This window comes from Triticum dicoccoides, chromosome 6B (genome assembly GCF_002162155.2).
Source record: "Triticum dicoccoides isolate Atlit2015 ecotype Zavitan chromosome 6B, WEW_v2.0, whole genome shotgun sequence".
Classification (NCBI taxonomy): Eukaryota; Viridiplantae; Streptophyta; class Magnoliopsida; order Poales; family Poaceae; genus Triticum; species Triticum dicoccoides.
Window position 1 is genome coordinate 479,873,190 of NC_041391.1, and position 15,652 is coordinate 479,888,841.

Sequence of the window (15,652 nt, forward strand, 5' to 3'; positions counted from 1 at the left end):
CAATTAATTAAAAGATTTATCGGTTTATTGGCTACTCGATGACCCTACGAGTAGGGATTAATCGACAAGTTAACTAGTTAATTGAACGAATTCTTGAACAGGGGTTACAGGTTATAGAATGGTAATTGATTTCCACAAATTAAATAAAGCTACTAGAAAAGATCATTACCCTATATCTTTTATTGATCAAATGCTAGAAAGACTATCCAAACATACACATTTTTGATTTCTAGATGGTTATTCTGGTTTCTCTCAAATACCTGTGTCAAAAGAGGATCAGGAAAAGACCACTTTTACTTGCCCTTTCGGTACCTTTGCTTATAGACATATGCCTTTTGGTTTATGCAATGCACCTTCTACCTTTCAAAGATGTATGACTGCTATATTCTCTGTCTTTTGTGGAAAGATTGTTGAGGTTTTCATGGACGATTTCTCCATTTACGGAACTTCTTTTGATGATTTCTTAAGCAACCTTGATTGAGTTTTACAGAGATGTGAAGAAACTAATCTTGTCTTGAATTGGAGAAGTGCCACTTTATGGTTAATAAAGGTATTGTCTTGGGGCATAAAATTTCTGAAAGAGGTATCGAAGTTGATAAAGCTAAAGTAGATGCTATTGAAAAGATGTCGTGTCCTAAGGACATCAAAGGTATATGAAGTTTCCTTGGTCATGCTAGTTTTTATAGGAGGTTTATTAAATACTTCTATAAATTTCTAGGCCTCTGACTAATCTCTTGCAAAAAGATGTTCCTTTTGTTTTTGATGATGATTGTGTAGAAGCATTTGAAATACTTAAGAAAGCCTTGATTTCTGCACCTATTGTTCAACCACCTGATTGGAATTTGCCCTTTGAAATTATGTGTGATGCTAGTGATTATGTTGTAGGTGTTGTTCCAGGACAAAGAGTTGATCAGAAATTAAAGTTTATCCAATATGCTAGTTAAACTCTAGACAGTGCCCAGAGAAATTATGCTACTACTGAAAAAGAATTTTTAGCAGTTGTCTTCACTTGTGATAAGTTCAGACCTTATATTGTTGATTCCAAAGTAACTGTTCACTCTGATCATGCTGCTATTAAATACCTTATGGAAAATAAAGATGCTAAACCTAGACTTATTAGATGGGTTCTCTTGCTACAAGAATTTGATTTGCATATTATTGATAGAAAGGGAGATGAGAACCCCATTGCAGACAACTTGTCTAGGTTAGAAATGTTTTTTGACTATATACTACAAGGCAACAGCCTCACAGTTCTTTATTTAAAAAGAACCAGAGAATTACAAAAGTACAATTTACAAGCAAAACAAAAGGAAAATACTTACAAAGAGGTCTAAGAAAGGGTAGCTATCTAGGAGACTAAGCTATCTTTATATTTACATTTAATTCTATGAGCCAAGAGAGAAATGTCATGGATAAAATTCCTCCTCCAAGATGTAAAGGAAGGCCGCTCATTTCTGAAGATCTTCCCATTCCTTTGTGTCCAAATATTCCATGTAGTAGTGAAGACAACCTCTGTGAAAAAAGAAAGGCCAAAATCCCTCCTAGAAGATAGAGCCATCTCATATGTAGTCTGGTTCGGTTGAACAATCCAAGAAATCCCAAGGTAGTTCCAAACCCTTTGACTGAAGTTGCAAGCAAAGAACAGATGTGCACGATCTTCATGAGTAGCACAGAGGCATAGAACACATGTGTCATCCTGTATTATCCAGTGTCGGTGCTGCATCATATCCCTAGTATTCAAATGGTCCATTAAGAGAAGCCATCCAAACACTTTGAACTTGAGCGTACAAGCACACTTCCAAATCCATTTGAAAATGGGAGCAACCACCAGGTGGGAGAAGCAAGACTCATAGTAAATCTTTGATTTAAATCCCCAGATTTAGATGGCCATTTCCAAATGTCCTTTCTTTCCTCATCTAGGTTGATCATTGACAGCAGAGACTGGAGTTGTGTGAACTCAATATAAGCCTCCTACGACAGAGGCAGATGGATGTGATCAGAGGCATCAGGCCGCTCCATAAAGTCTTTGACTGTGATCGTGTCATCAATCACAAATGAATGAAGCCATGGGAACTGCTCGTGCAATAGGACAACATTATTACCCGGCTACCATCGATCAAGCCAAAGGACCACCGTGTTGCCTGCATGCACTTGTGGAACAGATAACTGGTAGGAGTTGTTATATAAACGCATGACATCATGCCAACAAAAGGAGACACAGCTCTGAGTGACTTGCGGTGGTGAGGAAGCATAATAAGTGTCCCATATTAATGTGACCCAAGGCACGTCCACCCTGTTAAAGAACTTGAAGAGATGCTTGAGCAACAAGGCTTCATTTTGAATTCCCAAATTAAGAACACCCAGACCGACGTACTTCTTTGGCCGACAGACCAAATCCCAAGCATCCAATGATTGGTGTGGGTTATCCGTGTTTCCTCTCCACATGCATTGTCGCATGATTCTCTCAATCTGCTACAAAATGCCCTTGGGAAGAGAGAGTGTACACAAGAAATAAATCGGCATGGAACACAACACCGACTGAAGCAGTTGCAGACGGCTCCCTTGATTCAGTAGGCATGAGGAAGCAGATAAACGACGCTCAATGCGATCAACCAGAGGCAGCAGGTCATATATCGTAGGTCTAGAAGTTCCCATGGGTAACCCTAGATATGTGAACAGCATGGAGCCAACATCACATCCGAGAAAACTAGCAACTCTAGCGCCCTCCCCATCACTCATATTGATTGGAATAAGGGAGGATTTACTGAAGTTGACACGCAAACCTGTTAAAACCGCAAAGGTGTCAAGCATCTCCTTGAAGGCGATGAGCTGATCATCTATCGCAGGCAGGACAATGAGGGTAATCCGCATATTGGAAAATTGGGTAATCATTGGAACTGGTTGGGATTGGTAATGACAGAATGTTCCTGGAGCACATCTCATTGACCACTGACTGGAGAAAATCAACTGCAATCACAAATAATAATGGAGATAATGGATCCCCTTGACGAACGCCTGGTCTGCAGACAAAGTGATTGCCTGGCATCCCATTTAAGAGCACGGATGAGGAACCCATAGACAAGATGCTATTAATCCAGCCAGTCCAACGCTCATCAAAACCCTTGCACTATAAGATTCTGAGAATAGCTTCATGCTCAATTGTATCGAATGCCTTCGTAAAATCAAGCTTGAGGAGGAGGATGGGATGCTTTGAGGCTTTACATTGATGAATGTATTCGAAACACCAAGCCAGACAATCTTGAATAGATCAACAACAAAGAAAACCATATTGATTACGATGGATACATCTCAGGATCACTTTCTGAAGACGATTAGCCAGTAGTTTAGTTAAAAACTTCAAACATGTATTGGTCAATGAGATGGGCCGAGAATCACCAACCACTTCAGGACTTAACTTCTTGGGGATAAGAGTAATTAAGGAAGTCTTAAGACATTCCAAATTGCACCTCCCCTCATAAAACTCCTTGGCAAGCTGCATAAAATCCTCCTTGAGAATTGGCCAGCACTTTTTTTAAGAATAGACTAGTAAAGCCATCGGGACCAGGTGCACGGTCAGTTGGCATATTCTTAATTACAGTCTCGACCTCAGAATCCGTGAACGGCTAGGATAAATCCTCCAGACCATCGACTCTCTCAATTAAAGTGTCTAGATCAAATTCCATTTGAATTCCTTTTGCTTGGCCCATACGCCGGTTGAAATCAAACCAAAACATGCCAGCCAACTGTTGATGATCAGAAACCACCTCACCTGCCGAATTCTTGATTGAAGAAATTGTATTCCTCCGGAACCTTCCAGTGGCCATGGCGTGAAAATTTTTAGAATTTTCCTCACAAACCTTAATACTTCTTATTGTACAACATTGCTTCCAATAAACAAACTACCAATGCAAAATATCCTCCAGATGCAATTTTACAATTCGCCTAAAATTGAATTATGGCCAACTCAAAGGTCTAATCTCCTCCATCTCATCAAAGTAAAGAATTCCTTTGTTGCAATCAGAAATGAGTGCCTTAACTGTGAACAGGTTTAAATTTCAATTCTTGAGGGCATACCTGACAGCTTTGAATTTAGAAGATATAGTTAAAGCAGCCAAGGATCTACCCACCAACCTGCTCCAAACCTGAGGAACACATTCATTAAAGCCAGGTAAGTCAATCCAATAATTTTCAAAGCGAAAGACCTTATCCTTAGGAATGGCAGTCGCAATTGTGACCATGCAAGGCACATGATCGGAGGTAGAGCATGCAAGAGGCAAAACTAATGTATTGGGATGTTCCGAAGTCCATGCAACCGAAGTGAAAAACCACTCAATTTGTTCAAGTAGAGGTTCAGTTTGCATATTTGACCAAGTGAATTGTCGTCCTTTGATTGGCAGCTCAACAAGACCCAAGTGACTGATGATTTCATTAAACAGGAAGATATCATTGACATTACCACCAGGTAAATTACGATTTTCAAGCGACCGCATAAAATTGAAATCGCCCAAAAGAAGCCAGTTATCGTCACAACTAATGTCAAGATTGTATAACCACTGCACGAATTCATCACGGGCTGGACCCTGACATGGGCCATAAATAGAAACTAGATTCCAAACTTCGGATGTATGTTTGGAGTGGAATTCCACAATGATACCATAAGGTTTTGCCTCAATTAATTTGCCCTGAAAGAAAGAAGAGTTCCAAATAATGACCATACTAGCTGAAGCACCCACCGAAGGCATATAAGCAAAATTATCAAAATGACATGGACAAAACCTCCTAATTAACATGTGATCAATATGCATACACTTTGTTTCTTGTAGACAGACCACAGAACATCCACTTTCATTAATCTTTTGCTTAACAGCAAGTTACCACGCTTCAGAATTAAGGCCACATACGTTCCAACATAAAACATTCTAGTCTTTAAACCTGGACTGATCATTACAAACCAAAAGAAAGTGCTACAAAAGTAGATCACGCAATGACCTACACAGACCGGCTAAGCAGTGCGATATGACAAAGTTCCATACATGAAAATAGAAATAAAGATAGATGACATTTAAGATGGTACGCCATGGACCAGAAAGCTGCATGATGCAACTAATCATCAGAACTCTTGCTACTGGTGGATTTAGCTGGATCAGCCACAAGCTTATCCATGGTGATCTTCTCCGGAGCGATGCGCAGGCGAGTCCTAATACGCTAAAGATCAGCAATATAGCAATTGGGGGCGGCACAGACGAATTTTCATCAGACTGAGTCGACTTGGTCTTGCTCTTCTTCAAGGTGTGAGGAGACCTGATCTGGCTAGGGACACTTCTTGGCACTTTACGATATCCATCACGTAAAGCACTGAGATGTGCACTGCGTCGAACCTCAGTGTCCACCAAAATTTTAGCAGTCCTCTGCTTCCGATCACGTTTCATGGTCACTTTTGGGACAGCAGTGAACTCAAAAGATTCAGTGACAGCTTCAGAGAGGTCATCAAAGCAGAGAGCCCTTGCAACTAGCCTCTTAACTAGAGATGTACAGCGAGCAATGCTGCAAGAAGGGTCAGACACAGGCTGCAGAACGAAGCTGAGATTAGAACCATTGTAGCAGAAATCCCAGGATCGCTTGTCAAGCAAGAGGGACCCAATTTTAGACTTGAACACAAACTTTGGAATCTCAACAGTGCACAGAGACAACATTATCTTCTCAAAAGTGCGCTGCCACTACATGGCAGGAGGCAAGACTGGCCCAAAGACAGTGAACACTTGCCCAGTATGCAGAGGAGGCTGATGTGGTCTCATTGGGGGCTGGTAAACTACCACATCCGCAGCTTCAGACACATTGTTAACTGAATCATCAGATATGTGCAGAATGATTGATTCCTGGGATTGAACTTCCTCAACTTGCTCCTGTTGAACAACATCATGCACTGGTGGGATATCTTCCTGTGGCTGCTCATTGACAGGTGGTGGCACATCGTCCCACCCAAGCTCTGGGAACTCTGGCATGACCCAGTTATGATTCTCGAACTGCATATTTCCAGGCAGGGGATGGGGGTTGCCATCGAAAGGCAAGGGATCCTCGTCGGTAGGCAGAACATCAGCAAAATTGGCAGAGAGAATGTAAATAGGGGCAGTCCAAGATATCCTAGCTCCACCAAAGTCTGCATATTCGCGGTAAACCACATCCCTTGGCACAAGTGATGGAGCCGGAAACGACACATAGGCCAAAGTACGGACATGCATCGAATCATCTTGGTGCTAGTGAAGAAAGCAGCCGAAAGAGCTAATGGCGTCCGCAATATACTGTGTGCATCTGTAATCCAATGGCACACCTAACATCATGATCCATCCACGACGAAAACCCTGGGTGGCTCTATAGTTTACACCCTCATCATGCAGAACAAATCGAACAAACCTGTCATTGCCCAGATCATAGGGACGGTGATCAACTAAAGCTTGTCTAGCCAGAGCACTACGAAAGCGGAAGAGCCAACCCCTTGAATCCATGGCTGTGCATCCAAAACCTCCCTCCCAAGAGTGTTAAAAACAAAATCACTGACCATGTTACGGAAGATGAGAATCTCTTCAGGCAATGGAGCCGGCTCGACGATGGCGATGGCGTAGTCCTCATGCTGGCGATCTGGAGCCACCGTCGGAGAGAAGAAAGTGCGGGGAAGGCGAAGGGGACCACCCTGATCACTTCAAAGCCCGGAGGAGCAAACTCCATAGGATCAAGAGAGAAGTTGGCCATTGATGGCACCGAGTCTGCAGCGGGGTTGGATGTGAAGCTCAAATCTGCGGTGTGGCAATGGGGAGGTGTGGTTGGCGGTGGCGTGGTGGGCAGTGGAGGTGGGGTTTTGGGCGGTGGCTCTATGGGCAATGGTGGAGGGAATGGGGTGGCAGACTTGACGGGACTGGGCAATGACCCTGTTTTACAGGCGAAGGTAGAAACTGAGGCGTCGGGTGTAGATATTCCTGTTGACCGACCCGAAGAGCCTGCATTGACCCACGGGACCCACTTGTAAGTTGGAGAGGGGGTAGAATCCAAACAACCCTTGGCTCGGTGACCCAGCCGAAAGCATCTGCGGCACCAAACTCGACTAGTACACGAGTTGGTTAAATGCATCATAGATAAGCAATTCTGACACTTCCAAACTTTAAACACCATATCATCAATAAGATCATTTAACCGATCAGAATCAGTAGAGGAATCTGTTACTAGATTATCTTGGAGAATCTCGTTGCGTGAGACAACTGGAGACGAAAAAATATCCGCATTGCGCAATAAGTGTGGAGATTGGGTTTCGCCTGAAATGGCATGGGCCGAGTCGACTACCTGGGCTGGAGATCCAGGCCCATCTAAGTCAATGCTGATGTTTTCCCCATGCACATACAGATTCACGTCCGAACTAGTTGGAGCGGCCACTGAAAGCCCGGCCGGAGATGTAGCACGGACGTTAACCATTCCAAAAATGATGGGTGGCGACGGCACCGTCCATTGGAACTCGGTCTCCAGCGGTGAGGTAAGAATGACTCTCTCACGAGCATTAAAGGAATAACCAACATCAACAAGTGTATCAACACAGCGCTGCGTAGCTGGGTATCTATAGCCCTTGCAAACATCATATTGTTGGAAGGTGGCAAAAGAAAGTTTCTTCTTCATCGATGAACTAGAATGTAAAGAAGATTTCCTAGGAGGATGATGCATGGCAATCATACCAAGGGCAGCCCGCCTTTTGGAAGGACTTATCAAAATCCACTCCGCATCACATTCTTTCTTCCAAATGATAAACTCACATTCCAATTAGGACCACCATTTCCCCACAGATGGAAATGGCATTTGAATTGTGGACAGGCAAACGAACACAATTGAAGAATAAAAAGTCCAACTCGTTTGCAAGAAACAATGAATGAAAATACCTTGTCTTTAATGAGTTGTACAGACAAATCAATTGCGGATCCACCAATAGTTGATTCCAACGCCACCGCCACCGAATCTTCATCAAGACGAAAAATATGCCTGCTGAAAGGCACTACCATAATGAATCGGCCCGTGTCATCCGTTGGGTGGATGCATTTCCCACAAGATCTGAAAACCTCATCTCCAAAAGCCAGTCCTTTGGAGAAATCCAGATCCAAAGTTGATCCACCATGAGAACCCATATGAGATGGGTATGTGGAGGTAGATCAGAGGACACCGGAGGAGATGAGTGGAGAGAAACCAAGATTCACTGGTTGGATGGGAAGATCGCCAGAGAACCTAGGGCGTGGGTGGGAGGGGAGGTGGGAGAGCCATTTTTTACTTTTCTCGTAGTTTCATTAGGTTAGAAAATGTTCTTGATGACCCACTACCTATTGCTAATAGCTTTCCTGATGAACAATTAGCTATCATAAATGCTTCTCATACTGCTCCATGGTATGCTGACTATGCTAATTACATTGTTGCTAAATTTATACCACCTAGTTTCACATACCAGCAAAAGAAAAAGTTTTTCTATGATTTAAGACATTACTTTTGGGATGACCCACGCCTTTATAAAGAAGGAGTGGATGGTGTTATTAGACGTTGTGTACCTGAGCATGATCAGGAATAGATCCTACACAAGTGTCACTCCGGAGCTTATGGAGGACACCACGCTGGAGATAGAACTGCACATAAGGTATTGCAATCTGGTTTTTATTGGCCTACTCTCTACAAAGATGCTCGTAAGTTTGTCTTGTCTTGTGATGAATGCCAAAGAATTGGTAATATTAGTAGACATCAAGAAATGCCTATGAATTATTCACTTGTTATTGAACCGTTTGATGTTTGGGGCTTTGATATATGGGACCTTTTCCTTCCTCTAATGGGTATACACATATTTTAGTTGCTGTTGATTACATTACTAAGTGGGTAGAAGCTCTTCCAACTAGTAGTGATGATCATAACACCTCTATTAAGATGCTTAAAGAAGTTACTTTTCCGAGGTTTGGAGTCCCTAAATATTTAATGATTGATGGTGGTTCACATTTTATTCATGGTGCTTTTCGTAAAATGCTTGCTAAGTATGATGTTAATCATAGAATTGCATCTCCATACCATCCTCACTCCAGTGGTCAAGTAGAATTGAGTAATGGAGAGATTAAATTGATTTTGCAAAAGATTGTTAATAGATCTAGAAAGAATTGGTCCAAGAAACTTGATGATGCATTATGGGCCTATAGAACTGCATATAAAAGTCCTATGGGTATGTCTCCGTATAAAATGGTTTATGGAAAAGCATGTCACTTACCTCTTGAACTAGAACATAAGGCATATTGGGCTGTTAAAGAGCTCAATTATGATTTCAAACTTGCCGGTGAGAAGAGGATATTTGACACTAGCTCACTTGATGAATGGAGAACCTAGGCCTATGAGAACGCCAAACTGTTTAAAGAAAAAGTTAAAAGATGGCATGACAAGAGGATACAAAAGCGTGAGTTTAATGTAGGTGATTATGTTTTGCTATACAACTTTCGTTTAAGATTTTTTGCAGGAAAACTTCTCTCTAAATGGGAAGGTCCTTACGTTATCGAGGAGGTCTATTGTTCTGGTGCCATCAAAATCAACAACGCTGAAGGCATAAATCCGAAGGTGGTGAACGGTCAAAGAATCAAACACTATATCTCAGGTAATACCATAAATGTTGAAACCAATGTTATTGACACCGTAACCCCGGAGGAGTACACAAGGGACACTTTGTAGAATGTTTCAGACTCCAAAAAGGAATATGTATGAGGTACGGTAAGTAAAACGACTCCAAAACTGCTTAAATAGCAATTTTTCTCCGTTTTGGAATATTTAAAAAATTAGGAAAATTAAAAGTAGTCCGAAAGAGACACGAGGCATCCACAAGGATGGAGGGCACGCCCTACCCCCCTGGACGCGCCCCCTGCCTCGTGGCCACCTCGTGTGCCCTTCGGACTCCGTCTTCTTGCATGATACTTCTTTTGGTCGGTAAAAATTCATTATATAATCTCCTGAAGGTTTTGACCACCGTACCACGACAAAATCCTCTGCTTTTGTTTTGAGCTGTTTTTCTGACAGATCTAGATCACCATGACATCTCCAAGCACCCACAAGGACAAGTTTTTTGAGAAGGTCATCAACCCTTACCTCGCGGAGGTGCTGCAATACCCTCAAACCATTGAGATGCGTGAGCGAGTGCTGCACATCCGCGATGTTGAGCGACCGAGGAGGACCGAAAGCATGGAGACAAGACTCGAAGCAATGGAGCAACAAGTTTTCAAGTGTCAAGGAATTGTGGAAAGCGGACTCAACACCAACCACATGATGATCGTGGAGTTCCCCAACAACCACAAGCTGGATGCCAAGAACATTGGGGATACCATATTCAAGCTTCACGAGAAAATTGAGCACCTCTAAGCTCAGATGTATGACCTGCAAAACCAAAAATGTGAGTATGAATATAGATTCAAGAGGATGAGTTTGGCTACAGATTTGAGGATCTCGAAGACTCGATCATCTTTTATGATGGTGAGCCTATGCCTTGGAAGATGGACTACAAGCCTACATCATCAACAACTCCGTCATCACCACCTCCGAAGAAAGGGACATAAATACATGGGTATGGGCACTCCCCTTGGCAACTGCCAAGCTTGGGGGAGGTGCCCCGGTATCGTATCACCGTCACACTTCTATCTTTACCTTTTTCTTAGTTCGATCCTTCTGGTTATATCTTGATCTAGTAGAATAAAGTTTTAGTATGATCTAGCTTTGAGTTTTGTTTTGATCCCTATCTATGTAATCGAGTCCGTGAGATATATATAATAAAGAGTAGTTTTGAGTCGAGGGCCTTGCTATTTTGCTATGATCTTGAGGGAATAAAAAGAAAGAATAAAAAGAAATAAAAGATCATATTGATGTTATGGAGAGGAATGACTTCACATATAAAAAGTATGATGAATAAAAGTTGCTAAGAGTTGACAAACACAGTATTGGTCATTGTTGCAATTAATAGGAAGTAATAAAGAAAGATACTATCTTGGAAGCCTTTTATGATTGTGAGTGATAACCCACAAGTATAGGGGATCACAACAGCTTTCGAGGGTAGAGTATTCAACCCAAATTTATTGATTCGACATAAGGGAAGCCAAAGAATATTCTCAAGTATTAGCAGTTGAGTTCTCAATTCAACCACACATGGATAACTTAGTAACTGCAGCAAAGTATTTAGTAGCAAAGTAGTATGATAGTAATGGTAACAGTGGCAAAAGTAAAGATAGCAATTTTGTAGTAGTTGTAACAATAGCAACGGAAAAGTAAATAAGCGAAGCACAATATGTGAAAAGCTCGTAGGCACTGGATCAGTGATGGATAATTATGTCGGATGTGATTCCTCATGTAATAGCTATAACATAGGGTGACACAGAACTAGCTCCAGTTCATCAATGTAATGTAGGCATGTATTCCGAATATAGTCAAACGTGCTTATGGGAAAGAACCGTGGCAGCGGGGTCCTAGTGAAAACTAAGGGATATTAAGGCCTCCTTTTAATAGAGTGCCGGACCAAAGCATTAGCACATAGTGAATACATGAACTCCTCAAACTACGGTCATCACCGAGAAGTATCCGATTATTGTCACTTCGGGGTTGTCGGATCATAACACATAATAGGTGACTATAGACTTGCAAGATAGGATCAAGAACTCACATATATTCATGAAAACATAATAGGTTCACATCTGAAATCATGGCACTCGAGCCCTAGTGACAAGCATTAAGCATACCAAAATTCATAGCAACATCAATCTGAGAACATAGTGGATATATGGATCAAATCCTAACAAAACTAACTTGATTACATGGTAAATCTCATCCAACCCATCACCGTCCAGCAAGCCTACGATGGAATTACTCACGCACGGCGGTGAGCATCATGAAATTGGTGATGGAGGATGGTTGATGATGACGACGGCGACAAATCCCCCTCTTTGGAGCCCCGAACGGACTCCAAATCAGACCTCCCGAGAGAGATTAGGGCTTGGCGGTGGTTCCATGTCGTAAAACGCAAAACAGAATATATAGAGTTGGAGTTGAGATCGGTGGAGCATTAGGGGGCCCACAAGACAGGGGGTGCTCCCAGGGGGAGAGGGCGCGCCCCCCACCCTCGTGGACAGGGTGTGGTCCCCCTGGCCTTGATTCTTTCACCAGTATTTTTTATAATTTCCAAAAGTTATCTCCGTGGATTTTCATGTCATTCTGAGAACTTTTGTTTTCTGCACAATAAACAACACCATGGCAGTTCTGCTGAAAACTGCGTCAGTCCGGGTTAGTTTCACTCAAATCATGCAAGTTAGAGTCCAAAACAAGCGCAAAAGTGTTTGGAAAAGTAGATATGTTGGAGACGTATCAACTCCCCCAAGCTTAAACCTTTGCTTGTCCTCAAGCAATTCAGTTGATAAACTGAAAGTGATAACGAAAAACTTTTACAAACTCTATTTGCTCTTGTTGTTGTAAATATGTAAAGCTAGCATTCAAGTTTTCAGCAAAGATTATGAACTAACCATACTCACAATAACACTTAGGTCTCATATTTACTCATATCAATGGCATAATCAGCTAGCGAGCAATAATAATAAAACTCGGATGACAACACTTCCTCAAAACAATCAGAATATGATATAACAAGATGGTATCTTGCTAGCCCTTTCTGAGACCGCAAAACATAAATGCAGAGCACCTTTAAAGATCAAGGACTGACTAAACATTGTAATTTATGGTAAAAGAGATCCAGTCAAGTCATACCCAATATAAACTAATAGTAATACATGTAAATGACAGTGTGCTCTCCAGCGGGTGCTTTTTAATAAGAAGGATGATGACTCAACATAAAAGTAAATAGATAGGCCCTTCGCAGAGGGAAGCAGGGATTTGTAGAGGTGCCAGAGCTCGATTTTAAAATAGAGATGAATAACATTTTGAGCGGTATACTTTCACTGTCAATGCAACAACTATGAGATGGTGATATCTTCCATGCTACATACATTATAGGCGGTTCCCAAACAGAATGGTAAAAGTTTATTCTCCCCCACCACCAACAAGCATCAATCCATGGCTTGCTCGAAACAATGAGTGTCTCCAACTAACAACAGCCCTGGGGGAGTTTTGTTTAATTATTTTGATTTGCCTTGATCTTTTTGATCATGGGACTGGGCATCCTGGTTACCAGCCATTTTCTCGTGAATGAGGAGCGGAGTCCACTCCTCTTGAGAATAACCCACCTAGCATGGAAGATACAGACAACCCTAGTTGAAACATGAGCTGCTCGAGCATACAAAATAGAATTTCATTTGAAGGTTTGGAGTTTGGCACATACAAATTTACTTGGAACGGCAGGTAGATACTGCATATAGGAAGGTATGGTGGACTCATATGGAATAACTTTGGGGTTTATGGAGTTTGGATGCACAAGCAGTATTCCCGCTTAGTACAGGTGAAGGCTAGCAAAAGACTGGGAAGCGACCAACTGAGAGAGCGACAACAGTAATGAACATGCATTAAAATTAATTTACACCAAGTGCAAGCATGAGTAGGATATAATCCACCATGAACATAAATATCATGAAGGTTATGTTGATTTGTTTCAACTACATGCGTGAAACATGTGCCAAGTCGAGTCACTCAATTCATTCAAAGGAGGATATCATCCCATCACACCACACCATAATCATTTTAATAGCATGTTGGCATGCAAGGTAAACCATTATAACTCATAGCTAATTAAACATGGCACAAGCAACTGTAATCTCTAAATGTCATTGCAAATATGTTTACTTCACAATAAGCTGAATCAGGAACGATGAACTCATCATATTTACAAAAACAAAAGAGGTCGAGTTCATACCAGCTTTTCTCATCTCAATCATTCCATCATATATCGGCATTATTGCCTTTCACTTGCACAATCGAACGGTGTGTATAATAATAATAGTGCACGTGAATTGGACTAAACTGGAATCTACAAGCATTCAATCCAAGAGAGAATACAAAGTAATATGGGCTCTAAGTTAAATAAACAATCATGCAAACAAGAGCCAGTAAACATTTTCAATATGGTCTTGTACTCTCGACCCCCAAAGGAAAGAAAAGAAAATAAAACTATTTACACGGGAAACCTCCCAACAAGCAAAAGAAGAACAAGAAATCTTTTGGGGTTTTCTTTTTAATTACTACTACAAGCATGGAGAGTAAACTAACTAATTTTTTTGGTTTTCTTAAGGTTTATCAAACACACAAGAAGAAGGCTAGAAAAATAAATTAAACTTGCATGGATGATACAATGAAAGAGTATGAGCACCGACAACTAGAATAGTGTGTGAACATGAATGTAAAGTCGGTGAGAAATACGTACTCCCCCAAGCTTAGGCTTTTGGCCTAAGTTGGTCTAATGCCAAGGATAGCCTGGCTGATATCCAAAGTTATAACTGGGGTCGTACTGAGATGCAGAAGCCAATGCCTCCTGAGCTGCGGCATGTTAACGAGCTGCCTCCGCTCTCCTCTCGTGTTCGGCTGCCTCCTCCCTGGTAACAACATATCTTTGTTTTGCCTGGTAATCAAAAAGGGAAGGAGCAGGGAGAGTAACATGGACAGCGCAGCGTCTGTCAAAGATTAGTCGATACTGGAGGAATAGTTCGTTACTCAAAAGAAAATGATGTTTGACCATTGCATCATAATCTAAATAAGCAGGAAGCAACTCCATATCCTCCTCTCGTGGGGCTATACCAAGATAATTAGCAACACGGGTTGCATAAATCCCTCCAAATAAATCTCCAGATATACCATTATTATGCAACCTACGTGCAACTATTGCCCCCAAGCCATAATCTTTATTACCTAATACAGCACTCTTGAGGACACAAAGATCAGGGACACACATGTGACATGCTTCATCTTTATCGTTAATGCATCTACCAATGAAGAGAGCAAAATAATGTATAGCAGGAAAATGAATGCTCCCTATGGTAGCTTGTGCTATATCCCTAGATTCTCCCACGGTAATACTAGCAAGAAAGTCTTTATATTCAGATCTGTGGGGTTCATGAACATTACCCCACTGCGGGAGTTTGCAAGCAGTAGTAAAATCTTCTAAGTCCATGGTATAAGATTTATCATAAATATCAAACAGGACATTCTGAGAATTACGTGAAGATGTATATTTAAACCTTCTTACGAATGAATCAGTCAATTGGTAGTACTGAGGACACTTATCTTGTAAGAAGTCCTCAAGATCGGCATTACGCACATATGCGTCAAATTCATCCTTAATGCCTGCATTGACCATAAACTCTTCTGATGGCCACTCACAAGCTCGCACTTCAGCATCCCTTGGTGGTTCATCGTCTTGCTCACGCATAGCGCGCCTAGGTCCTCTCTTTGTTGAGGAACCACCTTGGTACATTCTCCTAGACATATTTGTTTTTCTGAAAAAATTCTGAAACTTTAGTAACTTCAAAATAAAAGTGAATAAAATTAAACAAGATTGGTAGCAACTACTCCTACAAGTGCCTAGAGCCCATATCATGCATTAGAATTACTTGGGACCTCATAAATTTGACATGAGCTCAAGAACAGGGTCACCTATGCAGCAAAAAATTGCAATGAATAAAGCACTAGA